Source organism: Lithobates pipiens, unplaced genomic scaffold (genome assembly GCF_037356315.1).
Source record: "Lithobates pipiens isolate NorthernLeopardFrog02 unplaced genomic scaffold, aLitPip1_a1.2 Scaffold_18, whole genome shotgun sequence".
NCBI lineage: Eukaryota > Metazoa > Chordata > Amphibia > Anura > Ranidae > Lithobates > Lithobates pipiens.
In genome coordinates this window covers 147,231,946-147,257,542 of record NW_027507758.1, presented here as the reverse complement: position 1 = coordinate 147,257,542, position 25,597 = coordinate 147,231,946, and the positions used below count along the sequence as shown (strand labels likewise).

The window sequence follows — 25,597 nt, the reverse complement described above, 5'->3', positions numbered from 1 at the left end:
CTGGATTTTCATCACTGCAGCCTGTAGGTAACCCCCTCTGCTAGGATCACCACTTGTACACAGAACATTTCTTGTTAGAAAGCAATCAATAGATGCTTTCCCTAAGCCCTTTTACACACGGTCGGACATTCCAACGGAAAATGTCCGATCGGACCGTGTTGTCGGATAATCCGACCGTGTGTGGGCTCCATCAGACTGTTTCCGTCGGAATATCCGACCAACAAATGCGTGTGTGGGCACGTCCGTTCGTTCGGAAGGTCTGTCGGAACTCCTCTGAAAGTCCGTCGGGAAGACCGTCGAACCTAGTCTGCCAGAAAGTCGGGTCGTGTGTACACGGCATGAGAAGGACCACATAGGAGGCTGTAATTACCGGTTATTATGCTGGAGGAAGAGGCATTCCTTCACAAGCCACCCAGAAACACTTAATGCATCCGACATATCAGTTGCCCCTAATGGTCATGTTCCATTCATGGTTTACTACTGGTTTTTACTGTATTTTATGCTAAAGAGGGGTTTGGTCCTGAGACTGTGCTGTGCATACACACAAATGTATCTAGTCAGCGATATCATAAATTACGGAGAATTTTCCTGCCAGAGAGCCCACGGGTGCCGTATACAGCCACTGCTAGAAGTCAATGGCTGTGGGCTGCTATATGTCTCCTTATGTGTGAGCATACATCTCTGGACATTGTCTGTATTCAGAGTTTTAGGCACGTACACAAGTCTCTGTGTGTATACCCATGAATAGCTATATAATCATTTCTAATTTAAAACACATGCACCAGGAAGATGAACCTACAGTGTGTATTTGGTGAATGTCATATTCACTGCTTTATAAATAGGCCCCAATGTTTGTGTATAAAGCTATAAGACATAAAACAGATATAAAATAAAAAAATTGGGTTATTCTGAAATTTGATGGCTTTGTCTTCACTCTTATGACCATGAGAGCATGCTACTAAATTCCAACAAAACATGCTAATTAGTTTTACTGAATTCATGGGAAAAAGGAATTTTAACCCCTATAATTTCAGTCAGTGTTATTTGCACCTCCATACAGACAAGGAGATTTAACAAAGGCAACTAATTACATCTTGAATAAAACAAAAGGGCCATTGCCCATCTGAACTGCTGAGACTGAGCAGAACAATACCAATTGCATTCCACTTTATTACCTAGGAAGGAAGAACCAGCTCTAAAATTGTGGGACAAAAGCCAAGTGATAAAATCACATGCTACAAATAGAGGCTGATATCACCTGACTGGTCTATATGCTAGACAGCAATCAAATACCCTTCAAAATACGGACCTATAATTCTCAATTAAATGTAATTCATCAAACTAGGGCAACCATTATTAGTCATTTCTGTCATCACAGCTTTTCACCAAAAGACAAAAAATAACAATAGAAGCATTAGGGGTTATTTACGAAAAGGCAAATCCACTTTGCACCGCAAGTGCACTTGGAAGTGCAGTCGCTCTAAATCTAAGGGGTATATCTGAAATGAGTGGAAGCTCTGCTGATTTTATCATCCAATCATGTGCAAGCTAAAATGCTAATTTTTTTTATTTTCCTTGCATGTCCCCCTCGGATCTACAGCGACTTTATTTCCAAGTGCACTTGCAGTGCAAAGTGGATTTTCCTTTAATAAATAACCCCCATACTGTTTATGTATATATGTTCTTTGGTTTTTGGTACCTCAGGAATATTTTTACTAGACAGCTTTCTTTTCTATTCCAATGTTTTTATTCAGAAAGTTTTAACAAATACAAAATCCACGTTTATCATCTTAGTGCAAAGTAATTGTACAGGTGTTAGGTTGATTATGAGTCGGTTACATCATACATTGCCTTGTATTTTTGTGAGGTTATATGTATCCCTGTCCCCACTTTAGATTTATTCAGTGAGGACAGACCTGTACTGTATTTTATTGAACTAAGCTATCTTGTCATTTAAAATCGCCAAGAGGCGTTCGTTCACCATTATTCATGATAGTTTAGATTTTAGCAGGTGAAAAGGGATCATTGGGGATTTCCAAGATTTTGCAATCGCTATTCTTGCTGCAACAAATATGAAAGCGATGAGTCGCTTCGTGTGCCTCGATGTCCCCTCCACTGGGCGTCCTAACAGTGACTTAGTGAGGTTCGCTTGAGTCAATGAATATATGAAATTGTATGTGCATATCCAAAACCTTCGCACTTTTGGGCATGGCCACCATGTATGAAATATGGACTAGACAGCTTTCAATCAGATGTAAACATATGTAGAACTGATTATAGATACATAGGGGTTGATTTACTAAAGGCAAAAAGACTGTGCAGTTTGCAAAGTGCAGTTGCTCCAGAGCTTAGTAAATGAGCAGAAGCTCTGCTGACTTCCATCATCCAATCATGTGTAGGCAAACACGCTGTTTTTTTTTTTTTTTCATTTTCCTCGCACGTAATTGGGTATTTTTGCAAAGTGAAGTCTTACCTCATTTACTAAACTCTGGAGCAACTGCACTTTGCAAAGTGCACAGTCTATTTTTCTTTAGTAAATGAACCCCATAATGTCTGGTGGAATAATTAATAATAGTGCAGAGTTCAATGTACCATGGGGCCTAACTTAAATATATATGGAAATACACTAGTTACACTTCCATGTATTAATCATCAGAATTTTCTGGAACTAGTTTTTATATTATAGATTAAAATCCTATACATATTGGGGTTAATGATAAAACCTTTTAGGTGCATGTATTTATGACTTGCATCCAGTTAGAGGTTTTAATATAAAGTGGTATACCGTGCTAAGCAAAAAGAAAAATGAACTAAAAGTTAAATAATGGACAGCAGCAACAGACTACGTGATATAACCAGAGTAAACATAAGATAAAAACAAAAAAGTTAGTCAAAGTGAAAATAAGAAATCAAAATCCAAAATATATGAAAAAAGCTAAGGGGGTACCTCATCCTAAATAACATAAGCAAAAAATAAATCATAATCAAAAATACCCAATAAAGAGGATAGGCTATTGAACCATGTATCCTTAAAATGATGCAAAAGGCAATCAAGTCAAATAACAATAATCATCAAAAATATTTATATGAATTCTGGAAAGTACATATAAGTGAGAGTCCACGTGATGTACAAAAGGATAGACTCCGACAGGATAATTCTTGCAGAGGGGTTCCAACACCAAGGATCATGCAGATCCTCCTGTGACACCAATCACCCTATTGATGGGGACTCTTTCCAGTTGATGTGGACCTCCTATTGCTAGCAAGGTCAAATGGGCATTCAGGTAAACCTCTGCAGGGTAAGGTAATACACCAAGCCTCTGGAGCTGGCTGAAGATCAGAGAACTTCCTCCAGGATACCCGACTCACATCTGAGAGCCTCGATCGGACAAAACCACAGGGCATGTGTATGGGGAAAAAAGGCTCCAATAGTGTAATAAAGTCTAAAACTTTTATTGCTAAAAGCCAAGGAAGACGCCACGTATGACAAAACATGTTGGGCGGAGCTACACACTGACATCATTATGCCCCACGTGACCCTGGAAGTGTGGGTGATTTTGTTGTTTGCAGGCAAACACATTTTAATCCAATGCGTGTGACCCTTTTATGTTTGTGAGTCCCCATTTTTGGCTTTCATCAATAAAAGTTTTAGACTTTATTACACTATTGGAACCTTTTTTTTCCATACACATGCCTGTTTTTTTTTTGTTTTGTTTTTTGAGTTAGGGACATCTCTGCACCTTTATTTCCCATGATGCTAAAAGGTAGGAAGGCAACTTCCCATAAGTATATAATCAGGCATGGAAAGCATACTTCACTTGTGAGTGTGGGTCAGGGCTTCAACCCTAGGAGTTTCTCCATAGGACAAATCCCCTCCTTACTGCAGCTAGGTCTGGACCAGCGCTTGGCACTTTTGCACTTCAGGGCCAGGGTCAGTTTTCTACCCAGAAAGTTTTCAAGGACCGTTGATCTTTCATTTATTGATTTAGATCTTTGTACAGGGAATTCCCATGTCGCTCCCCCTGTTACTTCCCCTGTGAGGTAGGTGGTGGTGTTTTTTGTAGCCATCACCTCTGTCAGGAGAGTGTCTGAACTGGTGGCCGTATCCTGCAAGAATCCTTTCTGGTTTTGTACAGGGATAAGCTGGTGTTGAGGCTCTTCTTGTCTAAGGTGCTTCTGCCTTTACCTAAATCGGGAAATTGCTCTCCCAACCCGCTCTAGTTCACCAAAAAGTATATCCTCTATATTATCTAGATGTGTTTCAGGCTGTGAGCGACTATCTCTCAACCACTGCTTCTTCAAGAAACGACACTGGAAGGTTACATCAGCTTCTCGTTCCACCATCTCTAGGTGATCCAGACTGACCATTATTCAAATGTATGGTCTTTAGGATTATGTTCCAACCTTTCTTGCCAAGGCACACTCAAGATCTGGGAATGCTTCTTAGTTTTTTTTAGCATCAAGCATCCTTCCAAGTTATCACCTGGTGGTTTTCTGTTCTTTTCTATGTTGTACCAGATGGATATTCAGGCCTCACCCTTTGCAGCTTTGATGTACTAGATTCCTCAGATAGCTTTTTGAGCGACAAGTAGTCACCATTTTTCTGTTGCTTTTCTTGGGTCTATTACCCTTTGTTGCTATGTTGCCCCCCCCCCTCGTTAGATGGCTTTCGGACATCCCCACAGTCTAAGAATTCCTGCGTCCCTCAATAATCGAGAAAGAAAATACAATACAGTAATTCATATTCCACCAATTAGTACTTGTCGTAAAATCCTTTTCTCTGAGTCATGCTAAAAACGAACCTGTGCTGGTTAATGCGTATTTTTGTTGCCAGTGTCCATTTTCCCTCTAGGCAGCTATATATCTTGACAGTCTAAAAAAGACTGTATTCCTCAATAATCTATAGAACATTTTTTTTTTTACGGTGAGTACAAAAATAATTTTTTAAAATGCAAGTAGTGTAAGTATCTAGATGTGCGCCTCTCATCATTCCCTGAACAACAGAGCTCAGACTGGGAGGGAGAGTACAGAACTTGAAGCTAATCAGTTGTTCTGTAATGCAGGGGTGGCTCGTCCATTAGGGGCGCCCGGGTGCTGCCCCCTCTCTTCTCACCAACCCCTATAGGCAATGGATAGATTCATGCATAGCATTTATTTTTTGATGCACCTGATTAGAGCCAATAATAGGCTTCAAAATAAGGTGGGCTCGGGATGCTGAGGATGCGTCAGGAACCCACCCAGGTGTGTTGCAACAGCGAATAAATATTCGCTGTGGCAACTCTCATCCTCCTCCCTCCCAATCGGGAAGCAGGTCTGATACCCGTCACTCGATTGGCTGAAAGGGCAGGCGATCCTATTGGATGCCTAGGAGGAGGGGAGGAGACGTACAGTGGAAGCAAGGAGGAGAAGAGCCACCCGGTCCCCACCGATGCCTGGATGGCCGATCCCCACCACCGCTTCATGGATGCCCAATCCCCGCCGCCACTCCATGGATGCCCGATCCCCGCCGCCTAGATGCGGTAAGTGCCGGTGGACCGACCGGCTGATAGTGTCAGGGCCGCCTTAATAGCATTATGAGCCCCTGGGCAAAGTAATGCAGTGGGGCCTCTACCAACCCGTCCCAATTTACGCACCTACTCAAGAATTAAAGTATTAATAGTTGATAGAATTAAACATATATTTATTAGTACTTTAAATAAAATCCCGGCTATCCTGGGACAGCTTAGTAAAAATCGTTTCTGTCCCGGCAAATCCAGGACAGTTGGCAAGTATGATGTAATGCAAGATTATCATGCCCCCCCCCCCCCCCCCATGCACTTAGGGCCCCTTGGGCAGTTCCCGGGGGTTCCCATGCATTAAGACAGCCGTGGACAGCGGGGATGGTGGGGGGTTTAAGTTGCTGTGGGGGGAGGGGGGCCGGTTGTTTGCTGCTCCCCCAAACAAAAAAACACCAGCTGCCACTGATGTAATGCTGGGAGAGAAACAAGATCTACTCAACTTCAGTAGAGCAAAATCGGATCTCCTGGCCTGCCAGACAGGGCTGTGCTACGTGGCACAGCTGTGTAAATCTCAGACCTGGATGAACAGAAATACAAATCATTTGCCAGGTAAAAAACCCTCTTGTATATATTTCATCTGAATTTTTAGCTCAGCAGTCTCGGAACTGTGGTCTGGGGGCCAGATGTGGCCCTTTGCTTGCCTTTATCTGGCCCTTGGGTCACTATTCCTCCCACTGGCACCATCAAAAGGGCACGGTTCCTCCCACTGAAACTAACGATGGGACACAATTCCTTCCATTGACAGCATTGACGGGACACAATTCCTTACACTAATAGCATTGTTGCTATTAGTGGAAGGATTGACTGACACTTCTCACTGACACCAACAACTGGGCACTATTCCTCCCACTGACACCAACGATGGAGCAGAATTCCTTCCATTGACACCAATGATAGAGCACTATTCCTCCAACTGACACCAACAATGGGGCACTATTCCTCCAACTGACACCAACAATGGGGCACTATTCCTCCAATTGGCACTAACAATGGGGCACGATTCCTCCAACTGACACCAACAATGGGGCACGATTCTGCAAACTGACACCAACAAAAGAGCCCTAAACAAGAGCCCTGGCTCTTTGTTTAGAAAGTTTGGAGACCCCTGATTTAGCTGTTTACCTTCAGTTCAGTTCTATGTATAAATGTATGCCTCTGTTGCATACAGTACAAAATCATTGTAACAATCCTAATCAGAATCTTCATATATAATAACACAATTAATTCTAATTAGGAAATGAGGAAAAATACAAAACCAAAGAAGAAAGAATTAAAATTACTACTAAATAAGAGAACAGTCCAATACACATAGAAATATGAAGATGACACCAACAATTAAGCATAATCGCTAACACCAATAATGGGGCACTATTCCTCCCACTGGCACCATCAAAAGGACACGATTCCTCCCACTGAACTTAACGATGGGACACCATTCCTTCCATTGACACCATTGATGGGACATAATTCCTTCCACTGATCGCATTAGGTTGGTATTAGTGGAAGGAATGACTGACACCTCCCACTGACACCAACAACTGGGCACTATTCCCCCCACTGAGACCAGCGATGGGGCAGAATTCCTTCCATTGAAACCAACAATGGGGCACTATTCCTCCAACTGACACCAACAATGGGGCACTTTTCCTCCAACTGACACAAACAATTGGGCACGATTCCTCCAACTGACACCAACAATGGGGCACTATTCCTTCTACTGTCACCAAAGATAGGGCATTGTTTACTCCTACTGGAGTCCAGGACATTTTCTACTCCCACTGGCCCTAGCCCGACCCTTCTAGAGTCTAAGGGACAGTAAACTGGCTCTTTGTGTAGAAAGTTTGGAGACCCCTGATTTAGCTTGCTTTACCTAGAGTTCAGTTCTATATATAAATTTACGCCTCTGTTGCATACAGTACAAAATCATTATAACAATCCTAATCAGAATCTTCATATATAATAACACAAATTCATTCAAATTAGGAAAGATGCAAAACCAAAGAAGAAAGAATTAAAATGACTCCTAAATAAGAGACCAGTCCAATACACATAGAAATATGAAGCTGAATATACTCACACAAGCACCCGTCTGAGCTGTAGCCTGCTTGTTTGTAAAGTGTCGCTTACTCCACTGAATGCTTCAACTCCAAACTCTTTTCATCCAGCCCTGCAAAATAATGAGATGCCAGTCTTAATAAAGAAAGAAAGGAGCACATTAGCAGCAGATGTTGAACTTAAAAGGAGATCACTAAGGGTCTCTGGGGTGTTCAGGCATGGATTGGTCATTGCGAGGAATATATTTTGGTGAATCCAAGAAAAAGTTGAACTACTTTGAAATCTGGAGTTGCCAATACTAGCAATGTATGTGCTGGGGGAAAAGGCCAATTAACCTCTTCAGCCCGGAAGGTTTTACCCCCTTCATGACCAGGCCATTTTTTGCGATACGACACTGCGTTACTTTAACTCATAATTGCGTGACGCTGTACCCAAATAAAATATATGTCCTTTTTTTCCCCCATGAGCTTTCTTTTGGTGATATTTGATTCACCAAAAAATATATATATTTACTTTCTGCTATAAAACATTGGCAATAAAAAAAAATGTAAAAAATCGAATGTATTCATCAATTTAGGCCAATATATATTCTGCTACATATTTTTGGTAAAAAAAAAAAAAAAAAAATCCCAATAAGCGTATTTTAATTGGTTTGCACGTCTACAAACTATGGGATATTTTTATAGCATTTTTATTTCTTTATTTTTTTTTAATGGCGGCGATCAGTGATTTTTAGCAGGACTGCGACCTTGCGGCGTACAAATCGGACACCTAACTGACACTTTTTTGGGAACCAGTGACATTATTACAGTGATCAGTGCTAAAAAAAAAATGCACTGTTACTAATGATACTGGCAGTGAAGTGGTTAGCATTAGGGGCGCTGAAAGGGTTAAGTGTGTCTCTAGGGGATGCTTGCTAACTGCATGGGTGATTGTCTGACTGGATGAAGACAGAGATCCATGTTCCTGCTTATCAGAAACACAAGCTCTCCATCTTCTTCCCTGTCAGAGTGGCGATCTGCCTTGTTTACAGTTCTGCCTCGCTCGGGAACAATCGTAGGTGGCCGTTGGACATCGGGTCTGCCGGAACCGCTGATTGGCTCCCCCTCTGTCCAATCAGTGCGTGTGAACCCCACAGTGTCTATTGCAGGAAATGACGTACAGGTACGTCGTTTCGTGCAATAGAGTCGCCCCGCCGCAGTACATATGGGGAGGGAGGTCGGCAAGTGGGTAAACATGTTCATAATGCTTTTGATGAGATAATTAGATCTTAAATTATAGGCAGGAGGGTTATGCACTTGTTTGCCTGGTATAAATTCTATATGGGCCAGGCCTAGAAAATGTTTCTAAAAATCCACAGGCGGTGGTCTCAGCGGGGAGCACAGATAATAAAAAAAAAAAACTATTAGATAAGCACCTGAACAACCACAACATACAGGGATATACAATGTAGTACTGACATATAATCACACACATAGGTTGGAGTTGATGGACTTGTGTCTTTTTTCAACCTCGCCTACTATGTAACTACGTACAGTCAAAACGAAGAGAAGAAGCCTTTAATTTCACATATGCAGTTCTGACATCGACATCCCACAATGCCTTGCATTTCCTGTAATCTCTAATGTGTTTGAGTTGGCATGCTAACATCAGGTTGGAGTCCATGCCCCGGTCACACCGATCACGACATTGAAATTCCACTGTGCTGGAAGTAGCACGATTTCAATGTAGCCTGTCAGTGCTACTTCAGGTGCGACTTGGAAGACATCTGTGCGACTTCATGCACAGATGTCTATGCAAGTCACACCTGAACTTGCAAAAAGTAGTGCAGGAACCCAGATAGCAAGGATAACTTGCCACAGATTTGCAGCAGTGTTGAATTGTAAACAAGAGACTTGGGGGGCGCACCCTAAAAATGTGTTTACATTCAAGATGGTGCTGCTATAAGACCGCAAACAGAACAAAATAGATTACAGCGCACACATACAAAAATTACATTTAAATCCTGCAAGGCTATTTAAAACACCTGAACATATTCAAAAATATGGGGATTTGGTTACACCATATGGCCATATAATGCTAAGCCCACTACTGCGTCAAAGTACCCCATTATCAGTGTATATAAATCTGCTAGTACATCTAACACTCCCCTCCCTCCAGACTGACAATGCTGTTGTCCAAAGGTGGCACAAAGTTGGCATCGCAACCATTGGGACAGTGCCGTTGCTGGCAATAGGCTTTGATTTGACATGTCAAATTGCTCCGATGTGAACGAGGACTAAAGCAGACCTTGATTCAATTAACAGAATACTTTATTTAAATCCATTCCACCCCCACCCACAATCTACAATGCCAACTTATTTTTTTACTTTTTTAGCTCCACTTATGCCTAGGCCAGAATGACATCTCGGCTCATGAAGCCTCCTGGATAAAGATGGGCTCTGGCATGTTCGGGATCGTAGTCCCAACCTACATGTCCGAACCAGCCAGGAAGCCGACACTGCAAACCGCTAATCACAGGCATTGAGACATTTCCTGATCCGCAGCTACACAGATTGGGAAATGTCTTACTGCCTGTGATTAGCAGTGTGCAGTATTGGCTTCCTTGCGGGATCGGGCAGGTGGGTTGGGACTACGATCCTGAATACGCCTGAGCCCATGTCTACTCCTGGGTTTATGCACATCACACATCCTAGGAGGGTTAAGCTTTAATACAGAGAAAGGTAGACCTTGTACAATGTACATGATAAGGAGGCCAACAGCCAGAACGAGGAGGAGACGGCCAGCTCCTGATAACATCAGAAGCATTGTAGGACCTGGTGTGCCCACCATGTGTGTGGATATATTTTCTGACGATAACCTAGATTAAGGCTGAGTTCACACTAGCTGTGGCCTGTTCACCGTTTTATTTGCAAATCAGGTGCAAATACTTGGCTGAATTTGCACCTGAAACAGACCAGAAAACACACAGGACCCTTCTGCATTGATTGACACTGACATGTGGCATTGATAGGCAAAACTGATGTGGCACTGAAATGTGGCACTAATGGGCACTGATAGGCAGCACTGGCAGGTGGCACTGATGGGCAGCATTGAGATGGCACTGACAGGTGGCACTGATAAGCAGCACTGACAGGTGGTACAGACAGAACCCTCTCCCTCTCCCAGTGCTCCTACTCACACACATGCTGCTTCAGCTCCTCTGTAACGCCCACTCAGCTCTTGGCGTGGTGTGACGCCTTGGCAGGAATGTGCAATGACATCATCGAGTCATCACTCGCCTCTCGACCAATAGGTGCGCCGCCCTCGCACAGCCTCTGCCAGACCCGCCCCCGGGCTCTTCTGGCTGTCGGCTGAATAAAGGATCGAGCGATGGCTGATCCACCAGGACGTGGCGGTGGTTGCTAATGGGAACGGTGTTCCTGCTGTGGAATAAGTACAGGAACATCGTTCCCAAGCGTTCCTGCAGGACTCGAGCCCTGCCTACCCCATCTTATTAGATTGTAAGCTCTTCTGAGCTTAATCCTCTTGTATTTTATTGTATTATAACTGTATTGTCTCCTTTTTATATTGTAAAGTGCTGCGTAAACTGTTGGTGCTATATAAATGCTGTATAATAATAATAATAATAATAATATAATAATAATAATAATAATAATAATAATAATCAGTATGAAACCATCCTAAAAGGTAAAAGGTGATTAAAAGGAAGCACAGGGGAAATTAAAATTCCTCTTTAAAATACAGTTAGTAAAAATATAAATCACTTTGTTTCAAGCAATAAAAGTACAAAATCATTCTTAATTGAAATGTCAAATATTCAATCATCACAACATACAGGAATAAAAATATACCGCCGTTTAGATTTCAATTGAAGTCAGTTTTACTGATAAGCAATCTCTACTAATGCAAAACCATAATATTTGTAGGATTTTTTTCCAAGCCACGTAGAGCCCATTGTTCGACATACTAACATTCCAGCACAATGAAATAAGATTTTTCTTGTCACCAGAAAAAATGGGAAACATGAATGCTTTCAGAACACCAAGTCTATCATACGTCTTTGCTGAGAAACAATACTGAGCTATCCAGATGGCCAAATGAAAGCACTCAAAGGCATCTAAATACATGGAGGTCTTAATACAAAATTGATCTTTATCTTTGGATTCTGCCAACGTTGCCTATTTATAAAAGTTATCCTATGTAACACTTTACTCAACATCACTGATTCGTATAATGGCAAAATCTATTATAGATGGATTTGGAAATTTAAACAGGCTTTAATGCTTTTATACATTTGTAAAATTTCTACTTAAAACCTATATGGATTCCCTCTAAAGGAAACCTGGGCGACTCACATTAACGATATGATAAAAGGACTATGTATGCAAATCTGAGCCTTTCCCGTACCATAGTAGTCATGCTTGTTTGTGCCCATTTCTGAACCTCGCTGTTTATTACTGTGGCCCTTTTACATTAACTATCTCTGTACTGATGCGTTTTAAAAAAAAACATGGGGGTGGAATAATATCCAAAAATAACATGGGTTATTTTTGGAACCAGGTTTTAGAAGGCAGTTCAGAAATCGCACTCATACAGCCAGGCTGTGATCTAATCAGATCAGTTCAGGTGTACAGAGTTGACAGAATGGCTCTGTACCTTGTGATCCCTGTGATGTCCAATTAAGGTGATCACAAAATTAAACACAGTGATCACAAATTTGAATAAAGGTCTGCTTTAGCCCCCGTTCACATCAGAGCGATTTGACCAAAAAAGTGTAAAAAGTAAATAAAATAAAAAAACACAACACAAGTTTTTGACAATTCCTTCATTAAAGAATCTAGAATAAAAAAAAAAATATCCCCTGCTGTAGCTGTAGATCCATTATCAAATCGCCACTGCTGACCCCAAAAAATAAATAAAAATAAAACCGTTGGTTCCGAAGAAGGTTCCCCCCATCTGTTGTCTCCACTGTCTGACAGCTCTTAAATAACTAAGGGGCAGGGCCCCGCTCATTAGTTATTTAAGAGTTGTTAGACGCCGGGAGCTTTTGTGTTTTTTTCTTCTTCTTTCGGGTCAGTGGTGGCCGCGAGAGTCGTGATTGACGATTGATCTACACCGTTTTTTTTAATAGGGGACTTGTGTTGTATCACATGGGGGGGGGGGTCTTCTAGATTCCAAAAAGTCCCCTGCCTGCAGACCCCAAAAAAAACACTGCAGAGGGTTGTGGAAAATAGGCCCTTGTCCCCATGGGGACAAGGTGCATGGGGGGGCAGAGCACCCCTCCCTTGTTGAGGGCCGCATGCTCAGAGAAGGCTCAGGTATTTCTTTTTCAGTTTTGACATGGGAGTTCCCCTTAAAATCCATACCAGACCTAAGGGTCTGGTATAAACATGGGGGGGACCCCATGCTGTTTTTTTTAAATTTTGACTAAGGGGTTCTCCTTACACCTATACCAGACCCAAAAGACCTGGTTTGGATTGGGGGGGACCCCCACGCCATTTTGTTTCAAATTTTTATCTTGCCCGCAATGGGTTTTTTTTTTTTTTTTACATTCAGCTGTCAGTGAACCCCACTGACAGCTGATGACTCAGCCGTTGTTAAGGACGCAGCAGCCAGCTTCCCAGCCCACCCCTAACAACCAGCTATTTACTGGTTGTTAAGGATGCCGGCAGCCCCCGCTCCTTAAAACTGCAGCTACTAAACGTACCTTACGTACTAAGCTGACACTGCTAAACGCTGGCAAAAAAAAAACGCTAAAACATTAACGATTTTTGGCTGGTGTTTTTACAGCAGTTTTTTTTCTATCTAGTGTGCGTGAGCCCTAAAAACGATGTCAAATTGTATTGACTGGTTCTATATATACATTTTACTAGAACAAACCCCAAATGTTCGTGCATATCAATGTCTAATGATCCAGTCCTCATAATTCCATGTCAAGACAAGCTTTATCCACCTACAAGAGCAGGATGTAAATGCAATATTAGGTCTTGATAACTTGTATATACTTCCTCTCTGGAACTGTATATGTACAGTAATTACATGGCTGCTTTGTACTGTATAGATGCTGATCGCGGCTTTACTTCTGTACTTTCAGCGCAGCACGCATTTAATGTGAAGGAGCGAGGTTAATCACTTGCTTTTATCAAAAGCACCTCAGACATTTAGTTAATAATAGGAACAGCCAAGAACACTAATATGGTCTCAGACTTAAAAGAAAAAAAATGACTGAGTTCAAGGAAAGATTGTACTTGCGCACAGCAGCAGATGAGAAACTTTCTGTATGATTTTCTATGCTTTCCTTCCTTTCACCAAAAAAAGAAAAAAAAGAAGCAATTTTCAATTTTTTCAGCCATCAACCACTGCAAGCAGCAGGTAGCCTTTCACTGACAAGTATATATACAAGATAAGTGTCTGTATTCATCAGAACAGCTTGACATTTGGAACAAAGGAAAACTAGACATATTTATTCTGTAGGAGATCTGTACTGAGAGAACTATGGAGGCGGCCATTAAGGACACTTCTGAAAACTGTTTTCTGCCTATCTGTCGATTCAGTACAGATTGAATCCCAGTCTGGAAAATGTCTGCAGCCAAAAAAGTCAACAACTCCTGATACCAGTTTTGGTTCGGCAACTGAACACCTGCTGAAGCCATTGGGTCATGACAGCCAGATAACTAGCATTTGCAGGAGAAAAAAGGACGTGCAATGGCAGACATTCAGGAATGTTGTAATGCCTCGTACACACGATCGGACTGTTGGCCAACAAAATTGTGGAATTTTGTCTGAAGGGTGTTGGCTCAAACTTGTCTTGCATACTCAAGGTCACACAATTGATGGCCAACAATTACAAACATAGTAACATACTACTTGGTTTTTCAGCACCACCCTTGGGCTCTTTCTGCTAATTTCATGTTAGTAGAAGTTTGCCAATTTGTGCTTTTTTTTTTTTCATTTAATTTCTGAACAGCCCTTCTTCAACCAGACATAGTTACATAGTTAGTAAGGTTGAATAAAGACACCAGTCCATCAAATTCAACCTGAGTGAGTGTCTACAATTGTCCCTATCCCTGTACATTGCACACTCACATAACTCCCTACCCTCAAGGAGCTCACAATCCAAGGTCCCCATTCATATACTAGGGCCAACTTTGGACAGAAGCCAATTAACCTACCTGCATGTCTTTGGACTGTGGGAGGAAACCCACGCAGGCACAGGGAGAACATGCAAACTCCAGGCAGGTAGTGTCGTGGTTGGGATTCAAACCAGCGATCCGTCTTACTGCTAGGTGAGAGTGCTAACCACTACACCACTGTGTCGCCAATGTTGCAGAATCAGAGGAGATAACGTGTTATTTACTATTGGCCTTGGAGTTATTGTTTTGACATTATTTTTTTGGTTGAATAATAATGATTTGATTTGGTATATTTTCTATATTTTTGGATGCATAGAATGCACTTTTTAGTTAGTTCTATTGGCAGATAGCATGTCTATTTTTTTTTTTTAATGCACAATAAAAAAATTGTGGAGAATAATACTTGGCTATGTGTTTAACTTCAAATGACAGTTTGGGAATAGGCAGTTACATTTTAAAAAATGCAATGTAAAATTGACAAGGGATACCAACATAGTTGTATCTTTGATCTTATAAACTACGGGATAATGGTGTTGTGGTAACTTGCCAAAATAAAAAAAAATAAAAAAAACCATAATAATATTGTTCTTGATATCACTAGAAAAAAAAGCTTTTGAAAATGTGTTTGCAATAACTCCATCAGAATCACCAGCAAAGCAGCTTCATTATAATCCGATTAAAGAAGAAGAGAATGTGCGCTGCATTTCGAGATTTCATAATTTGCCACGTTATGGATATTAATTCTCCATTACGAATGCTAGTTTACAAGACCGACCGCTTCTGGCTCGTCCTTGCTTCCGAGCATGCATGTTTGTACTTTAGACTTTTGTCCAACGGACTTGTGTACACACGCTCGGAAAATTCGACAACAGACATTTGTCCGCAGAAAATTTGAAAACCTGCTATCCGACATTTGTTGGTGTAAAGTCCGACAATTGTCCAATGGAGCGTACACACAGTCAGATTTACCGACACCAGCCTGTCATCGAACATTTCCCGTCAGAAAGTCTGATCATGTGTATAGGGCTTTAGGGTTCTGAACACCATTATAACCCTACTGAAATGATGCTGCATGCTTAACATGTATTAAAAAAATGTAAGTGGCCAAAACAGGGTGGGGGAGGGTTAAAAGGGTATTGGTTAAATCGGAGTTCCACCCACATCTTTGATTTAATTAATTTTTTTAATTACTATTAATCTTGCATAATTCATATCAAGCTATCCTTATTCTTGAATTTTCCTTATTGTGGATTTCCATCTTGCTTGTGGGCAGGAGAAGCCTACAAGCATATTCTTCCAGGATACGGCGCTGCTGTATTCCCAGCATGCACCGTCCGTTCTCACGCATGCGCAGTAATAGCACAGTAATCATAATGGGTGGCGTTGTCAGAAGTGTTATGACAACCTTGCCCTCAGCGCTGCCCACTGACTCCTGGGAAATGATGACACACATCTCCCAGGAGCAGTAGTGAGCGGGGGAGCCTAGGGAAGTGAGCCACGGTGAGGAGGGGGAAGATTAGAAGAGACCACATAGCAACCGGGATGTAAAGGTAAGTAAAAAAAAAAATTTTCTTCAAATGTAATTTGTTATGTTATTTGCTGCACATTTATGTAAAATAATTTTTATTATTGGAACTTCGCTTTAACCACCTTACTATCTTCACATGGAAAAAAACAGCGGGTAGGTGGACAAACATTGCCTAGCGTGCCTGTGATCTCCTTTCAATATAAATTGAAGAGCACAGGCAAAATGTACAGAGCCATTTAGAGTTGCTCTGTGCCTTGTTATTGCTATGATGACCAATCACATCAATTACAAATGTAAAAACTGCCTATTTTTACATTTGAGAGCCCTCCCCTTCCTCTCACAATGGAGAATCTCTGCCTCAGCCACTAGATGGTGCTGTAAATTATCTGCAGATTGGGTAGACCAGGAGACCACATGCTAGACAAACAGGGATATAGGGGTTCACATAACTCTTTCCTTTCATCTCCATAAAGAGTAGCCATAGTTCATATTCTAACAATTATCCTTTTAATTGCTGGTTTCCTGGGGATGCTTAATTGCACACTGAAGACATCTGTAGAGCTCAGTGGTACAAAGATTTTTCCCTATGGTACTATGATACATTTGCATGTTTTACATTACGGGCACACAATTGTATATTGATTTATTAGCTAAATTATGATGTTTGTCTCTAAATATTTATGTAATTCGATTAAATAAATATAAGCTAATTATTTAAAAAAAAAATTTAATAAAAATATCAATCTTTTATCTCTACTGAAGTTGATCCCAAAAATGATAAATTAGGAGGGTCACCGCTTTAAATATTTGTATTTGAATTACAAACTATAAGATTTTTTTTAAGATAAAGTACACAAGCAAATACTAGTTTTAATTAGTAAACGAAATTGTCAAACCCATGCCAAGCTTATGACCTCTGACTTCACACCTGGAGTGTCACAATACAAAGCATAAGATTGCTCCACGCTCCTTAACCTCCAGCTGGGGAATAATGGGGGATTCCACTTAGCAATAGCTTCATATGGAGAAGGAAGCCCGTGTGAGATTATTGTCCAAATTCCATGCATTATCATAGATCCATCCTATTCCATCCTACCCTGCTTCCCCTGAAAATAAGACCTAGTGTGATTGTCGGTGATGGCTGCAATATAAGCCCTACCCCCAAATAAGCCCTAGTTAAAGTCCTTGTAGATATTATTTTCAGGGCAGGGCTTATTTTCAGGGAAGCAGGGTAGGGCTTATTTGGGGGGTAGGGCTTATATTGCAGCCATCACCGACAATCACGCTAAGTCTTATTTTCGGGGAAACAGGGTATTATCCTAGATCCCAACCATCCATAGTGAAATTGGGAACATTTTAAGCAAGCCCTCCAATTCAGCTATATCACAGTATAGTACAGGCATAAACATTTTGATTTACAGTGCATCCAGAAAGTGTTCACAGTGCTTCACTTTTTCCACATTTTGTTATGTTACAGCCTTATTCCAAAATGGATTTAATTCATTATTTTCCTCACAATTCTACAAACAATACCCCATCACAATGACAACCTGAAATAAGTTTGTTTGAGATCTTCGCACATTTATTAAAAATAAAATATGAAATAAATCCCATGTACATACGTATTCACAGCCTTTCCTCAATAGTTTGTTGAAGCACCTTTGGCCTCTAGTCTTTTTGAGGATGACGCTACAAGCTTGGCACACCTATTTGTGGGCAGTTTCTCCCATTCTTCTTTGCAGGACCTCTCAAGCTCCATCGGGTTGGATGGGGGGCATCAGTGCATAGCCATTTTCATATCTCTCCAGAGATATTCAATCGGGTTCAAATCCGGGCTCTGGCTGGGTCACTCATGGACATTCACAGAGTTGTCCTGTAGCCACTCCTTTGTTATCTTGGCTGTGTGCTTTGAGTTATTGTCCTGTTGGAAGATGAACCTTCGCCCCCAGTCTGAGGTCAATAACTATCTGGAGCAGGTTTTCATCAAGGATGTCTCTGTATATTGCTGCATTCATCTTTCCCTCAATCCTGACTAGGCTCTCAGTTCCTGCCAGTGAAAAACATCCCCGCAGCATGATGCTGCCACCACCATGCTTCACTGTAGGGATGGTATTGGCCAGGTGATTAGCGGTGCCTGGTTTCCTCCAGACATGATGTTTATCATTCAGTCCAAAGAGTTCAATCTTTGTTTCATCAGACCAGTTGTTTCTCATGGTCTGAGAGTCCTTCAGGTGCTTTTTTGCAAACTCCAGACGGGCTGTCATGTGCCTTTTACTGAGGAGTGGCTTCCGTTTGACCACTCTACCATACAGGCCTGAGTGGTAAAATACTGCAGAGCTGGTTGTTCTTGTGGAAAGTTCTCTCTCCACAAAGAAATGCTGGAGCTCTGTCAGAGTGACCATCGGGTTCTTGGTCACCTCCTTGACTAAGTCCCTTCTCCCCAATCGCTCAGTTTGGTCGGGCAGCCAAATCTAGGAAGTGTCCTAGTGGTTCTAAACTTCTTGCATTTATGAATGATGGAGGCCACTATGCTCATTTGGACCTTCATTGGAAACAGGATGCACCTGAGCTCAATTTTGAGTGTTGTGCCAAAGGCAGTGAATACTTATGTACATGTAAGGAGAGGCGAGAGATCAGCAGTGATCGGTCTTTATTTCAGGAAGCTCCTACACAGAGGCAACGTTTCACACTGTATTACTGCAAGGATATGGAAGAAATACACAAAACCACACCAAGATTCAAGTAAGAATACACAAGACTCTTGTATTTAGACAGTGTTTGCTTAACCCAGAGTTCAGCTTTAACTTTCATCAAAGCTTGTGTCTTTAGTGACCTAAAATGTGGACAATCCAGTGAGAACAGAGACTGCTGAAAAGTATTGCTCAGAAAAGGCAGAGAACAAAAGGAGAAGCATCCAATGTAACCACAATGCATGAGTTATCATGGAGTTTGTTTGTACCCTTAGACGATGCCCAGACACATGCACATACTAATTATTGCCAACAGCAGACACTGTCCAACCACACTAACCAAAATTCCTTAGTAGTTGTACACTTCAGACATGAAATATGAATAAAGCATATCCCTCCATAATATGTACTTGTCTCAATTAAAAGCACTAAGTGTCATTACTGTCTGCTGCTTCATTTTTCTGCTATCAACATACAGTGGAACCTTGGAATATGAGCATAACCCGTTCCAGGAGAATGCTTGTAATCCAAAGCACTTGCATATCAAAGTGAGTTTCCCCATAGAAGTCACTGGAAAGGAAGATAATTTGTTCCGCACTGACTTCTATTACATGCAATATCGAATGTGACCAGAGGTGGGGGGGGGGGGGGGGCACCAGAGAGCCTCCAAAATATTCTGGGACAGCTCCGAACGTCTCAGAATGTCCCCGTCCTCCCCGCACCTCTGGCCAAATGCGGTACTGCACCACCCATTAGCTTGAATTCTGCTTGTTTTGCAAGACATCACTCGCAATCCAAGTCAGAAATAAAAAAAATAAAAAAGTTGCTCGTCTTTCAAAAAGCTTGTTAACCGCGTTATTTGAAAACCAAGGTCCCACTGTAAATCATTTCCGACAAGTTTTCCTAAAACCAAGAGAAACATGGTGACAGGGGAGGGACCTCCAGCTGATTGACAGTCGGAGGGGGGTCCCTACCCTCCAATCAGTTGTCAGAGCTTTCCTCACTGAGCTCCGCAGAGTGTACCTTCAGCTCTCCACCCCTTTTTTTCTCAGAAAGGCTTTAAACTTCAGCACTTTGAATGTCTAAAGAGAAGAGAGGCCTGCAGACAGACAACTTACGTAGAGTGATTTGTTTCATCTCTGTGTATCACCTGAGGCTGGTCACTTCAATGGGCATATTAGAGGGTTTACAACCACTTTAGTTTTTTTTAAATAAATTGACGGAAAATGTTAAATCTGTGAAAGGGTTCCTTGTATATAAGATCAAATACTATGTAATGCCTTAGGGCTGGCTAATACATCTGACTTTATCATATTTTTACCTTTAGCTGCTTAAAGTACCCATTTTACAGTAGTACATCATAAAATCTGATCATTCTAGACTTAGACATGGGAACAGAGCATTTGTTGTGCCTGAATCTGTTTAACTATTATCTATTAAGGAAGAGGATTTGTCACACAGGGGGCTAATGTTCATGTGACCAGCTTAGATGCTGTCAATTATATCTAAAGCAAAAACTTTTTTTTAAAGAATGGTTAAAGCCAAAGTCTAGAAAAATATAAAAATCCACCCTTGCAGTGGAGGAATAAGGAGTAAATAGCTGGCACTTGTCCCCCACCTGTAATTTATTTGGACAAAGCAAATGGCCTAGATTGTATTTCAACAGCAAATTCTCCTGCGCTCTGGTTTCTTGGTCTTTAGATGTGATATAGACAGTTTGAAAATGGTGTAGTCACTACGTCTTGCAGCCCTCCTTTAGAACATTGGGTGTTCAAATACTAAAAAGAGAGAATACAAAGAAGGGGAAGGCGCACTGACCTAGTGCATTACCATAAAACAGCTTTATTTAAAATTGAATCAAATAGCAAAATGGCTACTCACAAACGAGTATTGATCACAGGCAAAATCAATACAAATAAATCCATCGCACCAAACGTTTGGCGACTCCAGACCAGATGTCCGAGGAATTTGATGAGTACCTCTACGGAAATGGCTAACGCGTTTCGGGAGTGACCCCCTTTCTTCAGAGCCAAAGAGGGCTATGGTCTCTCGCTGGAGGCTGCCAGTAAATATATATAAAAAGGCCTCTAAGCCCATGAGGTAGAAAAGGTCAGAAAACTCCACCCCAGGTCAGGCAGGTCAGAAAGCTCCACCCCCCCAAAAAAAAAAAAAAAAAAAAAAAAAATATTTTTTGGGGGGGTGGAGCTTTCTGACCTGCCTGACCTGGGGTGGAGTTTTCTGACCTTTTCTACCTCATGGGCTTAGAGGCCTTTTTATATATATTTACTGGCAGCCTCCAGCGAGAGACCATAGCCCTCTTTGGCTCTGAAGAAAGGGGGTCACTCCCGAAACGCGTTAGCCATTTCCGTAGAGGTACTCATCAAATTCCTCGGACATCTGGTCTGGAGTCGCCAAACGTTTGGTGCGATGGATTTATTTGTATTGATTTTGCCTGTGATCAATACTCGTTTGTGAGTAGCCATTTTGCTTTTTGATTCAATTTTAAATAAAGCTGTTTTATGGTAATGCACTAGGTCAGTGCGCCTTCCCCTTCTTTGTATTCTCTCTAGATTGTATTTCCCCAGAGCTCAGCTTTTTAAAAGTTTATTGAGTTTTTTGTTTGTACAGACTAGTCATACAGAGTAACTGTACAGTGTGTTGTTCATAATATAAAGACTCTTACATCTCAATAAACTGCATATAAAAAAACAAACAGCACAAATATAACAGGTAATGTTTATGTCTATTTTTTCCCCTATAAGCCGATAACCATTTATTATTTATATGAACCCATTGGCAATTTAGAAGAGAGTGGTTAAATTGTGCTAGCATGTGAAATGACAAACAGTCTATGTGGTACAAGTTGAAGAGGATTGTAACCATCTATCCCAGATTTTAATGTACTTGGTAGGGCACCCTTTATTTGTGTAAGTCACCTTTTTGTAGGGTAAGGTGTTGTTGATTTCGGCAAGCCAGGCAGTTAACGTAGGGAAAGCCGTCTGTATCCAGTTTCGGGCTATTACCTTTCCTGCTGTGAATAGTGTTTCATGCAAAAACTGAAGCGTAAATTTATCTATTCCATCCTCAGGAAATAAGCCCAACGGGTATTGCCTAGGATCCAGGGACACAGGTGAGCCCATTTGGTCATGTAGAAACTAGACAACCTGTGACCAGTATCCCTGAAACCGAGGGCACCGCCAGATGATGTGATCAAAGGTGCCAATTGAGATCAGGCACCTGGGGCAGATTGTGCTGCAGGAGGGGCAAAACTTAGCTTGGCGTTGTGGAGTCATGTATGCCCTATGCATGATATAAGTTTGCGTGAGTCTGTCGGACAGTTTGGGGGATACCAACTTAGGGGTCTCCAACACTTCACCCCAGTCCTCATCCTCCAGTTCTCCCACAGTGTCTACCCACTTCTGCTTGATAGAGTATCTTAGTTTTGTTGCAGGTGGTGTGGTGAGAATATTGTAAAAGAGAGATATGAGTTGGCGTGGTTCTTCACAATATATCACCCCCAGTACATCTATGAAGGATAAAGTGGGAAGTGCATGAAAAGCATGTCATTTGGGAGGCTGAATTCTGCTTTCAACTGATCAAATGTTTTAATTTCTCCAGTATAGAGAACATGGGACAGCAGATAAAGCAGATAAATACCCTGAGATATCCATATGGTGGGGTCAGGTACCTGGAGGAGCTCCGGGAGGAGTTTATTATACCACAATGCGGTGTTGTCATGAAATACGGGGCATTCCATCCTGGAGGTCACCAGGTCCGAGATCATTTTGTGCTTGAAATGAGAGTCCAGAGCGATTTGGATAGACCATTGAGCCCTTCAGCCCTCTCAGTACATCACAAAATGGTTGTGGGAGTCATGAGTCCGCTGAGTTACTATGGCCAAATATCTATATTTATCTTTATTAGCTCTACACTTTTCACCTTACATAGTTATTTATAATTATTGTTGTGTTGGCTGCTCACATTTGGGGTTGGCGCAGTATTTTATTTCCATTTTCCCGTCTATATTTATCTGTCTATGTGATATAGGTGGGAGAACTGCCAAGTAATAAGTCCCAAAATCTGGTACTGCAAGGCTCCCCCAATGTTGTTGGACACTGTAGGGCCTTCCATGAAAATTTGTGCCTACCTGGTCCCCATACGAAGGATTACAGAAGTGTATCCATGATTTTAAAGTATTTAAGAGGGATGTATATCGGAGAATGCCATAACACATATAGGATTTGGGGTATGAGTATCATCTTAATAAGGCCTATGCACCCTATCACCCCCACTGGTAATCTTGCCCATGTTTGAATTTTGGACTTAATGAGTGGGATTAATGGGTCTACGTTTAGCGGAACAAAGTCAGCCAGTGTCCCAAGTGTTTAAGGGTATTTACTCTTACTAAGGGTAGGTCGGCTTGGTCTCTCGACGGGGGAAATATATCAATGGGGTGGGGAGTATCTGGGACTTGTCCCAATTCAATCCTGAGAACTTACCAAAGTTCTCAATGATTTGTAGAGCCATCTGGAGTGAGAGGCCTGAGTCCGAAAGATAGAGTAGCATGTCGTCTGCTTATAGCCCAACCCTTTCCTCCACTGGGCCAGATACTAGCCCGTGAATATTCGGGTGCTCTCTGAGTGCTCGCCAGGTGTTCCACTGCCAGTGCGTATAATAGCGGTGAGATGGGGCAACCCTGCCGTGTCCCCCGTGAGAGTGGGAACGTGGCCGAGGTCCAACCGTTGGCCACCAGGGTAGCCTGTGGAGCATTATATAGAATAGTGAGCCACTTGACAAAATTGGGGCCAAACCCAAAACAGCGTAAACACTGCCAAAGGTATTGCCACTCAACCGAGTCAAATGCTTTGGCTGCGTCATGGGAGACAATTACTCTAGAACCTATGTAATTGTGGGAAGCCTGAACGTTCATGAAGAAATGTCTAGTATTAAAGTCTGTGTTTTGTGCTGGCATGAAGCCTGTTTGGTCGGGATGCACAAAGAAAAAAAAATAACCTTATTTAGGCTCAGGGCCAGGATTTTGGCTAGTATTTTGATATCCGTTTGTAAAAGTAAAATAGGCCTATACGTGAGGTAGGTGAGGGTCCTTGCCTGGTTTAGGGATCAGGACTATGATGGCTTTGCGCATGGACTCGAGGAGGGTATTAAATCTCTTGGTATAAGGTAAGTAGGTAAGTAGTCTAGGGATGCATTTTGCAGTTTGGGGATTAGGGTGCTAGATAGCCATACATGGTCAAGTCGGGACATGGTAGAATGGGAACTAGAGAAACATGAATAGGCTTGACGCTTAGGATAAAGGTTTCGCCAGGTGTCCACCAAGTCAAAGCTCATCATTAGGCGGCCAAACCTGCTATCGTGATCTGACATGGGTGTTTGTGAACTCTGTCCCATACGGTCAAGAGAGGGATTGGTTACCATATTAAAATCACCTAGCCATATTGTCGATGTGGCTGGGTATTTGGCCATAAATGAGAATCCTTCACTAAGAATGGTGGAATTAAGGCGGGGGGGATATACCAGGCAAGTATCAAAATGGGGTTACCTGCTATCTTAGCATGTATAAATACATATCTGCCTAGTGGATCTTGTGCTACAGATTGAAGCTCAAAAGGACACTGACTTGGCCACTAGCACTGAGACACCCCTAGAGTGTGTGGTGTGGGTGGCATGATATGCCCAGCCGATCCAGGGGCGCCACAGCGCTGGCTGCAGATGTCCCTGTCCATGAGTCTCCACAAACACAATTACGTCCGCCCTTTGACTTTTAAGGAAGTAAAATACTGCAGTATGTTTCAACTTATCTCTCAAGCCACGGACATTCCATATTAAAAATTTCAACCTGGCCATAGACAAATCACAATGTAGTAGGTGGGCCATACGGCCATGTATACCCCTATGTAGTACAGACATTGCGGTTCAGCCATGCAGCTGCACCAATTTGTCAGTACAGTAATGGATAGCAGCATATCAATGGTTGTATTCATGTAAAAAACATATGTAGTAGACACCAAAAACATCAATAATGATAATAGTAAAACCCTAACCCTCCCAGTTCTATACATACCCAAACTTGTGCAAGCATATGTCCCAAAAAAAAACAAGTTATGGAAGCATCGTATTGGACGCCTCTGTGATGCCCAAAAAAAGTGGGTCACCAGCTGGGGTAGTTCACTTGAAAACATAGAAGAAAAAGTTATTTGTAGGGTGCTTCTTCAATGATCCTGCGGGGGGGGGAAATCTTCTAAAGAACACTGCCTTCAGGGGGACCCCGGTGGCTCACCGGTCATGAGCAACAATAAAGATGGTAAAATTAACCGCAGTGTAGCTTCAAGCCCTGTAGTATGGCATAGGGTAGTCCCATAATACATGAGATCTGTGGCCTGGGCAGTGTCATATTGAGTGTTACTGTAGGGGGGTGCACTAATAAGTGGTAGAAACGTAACACATGCTAATAGGGATAAACAGAACATGAGTGCACATCCCTCTGTTTAGGTCAGGGGCCCAGGCTGTAAACAAAATAGAGTGGTGGATATGGCAGAGATATCACAAACCCATACAGTACTCACGGATCAGGTGGGGTTGAGCTGATCAAGCCAGTCGCTGACAGCTTTT

At 41.9% G+C, this 25,597-nt stretch overlaps 1 protein-coding gene across 2 annotated transcripts in view; it reads right to left on the bottom strand.

The window, feature by feature from the left end:
- Nucleotides 1-25,597, bottom strand: part of TIAM2 (TIAM Rac1 associated GEF 2) — a 437,269-nt gene that overhangs the window by 339,545 nt on the left and 72,127 nt on the right. For both annotated transcript variants that reach the window (XM_077486237.1, XM_077486240.1), the window contains exon 2: nt 7,636-7,725. The gene's annotated coding sequence lies outside the window, so the exon portion shown is untranslated. The remainder of the gene's footprint in view (nt 1-7,635; nt 7,726-25,597) is intronic.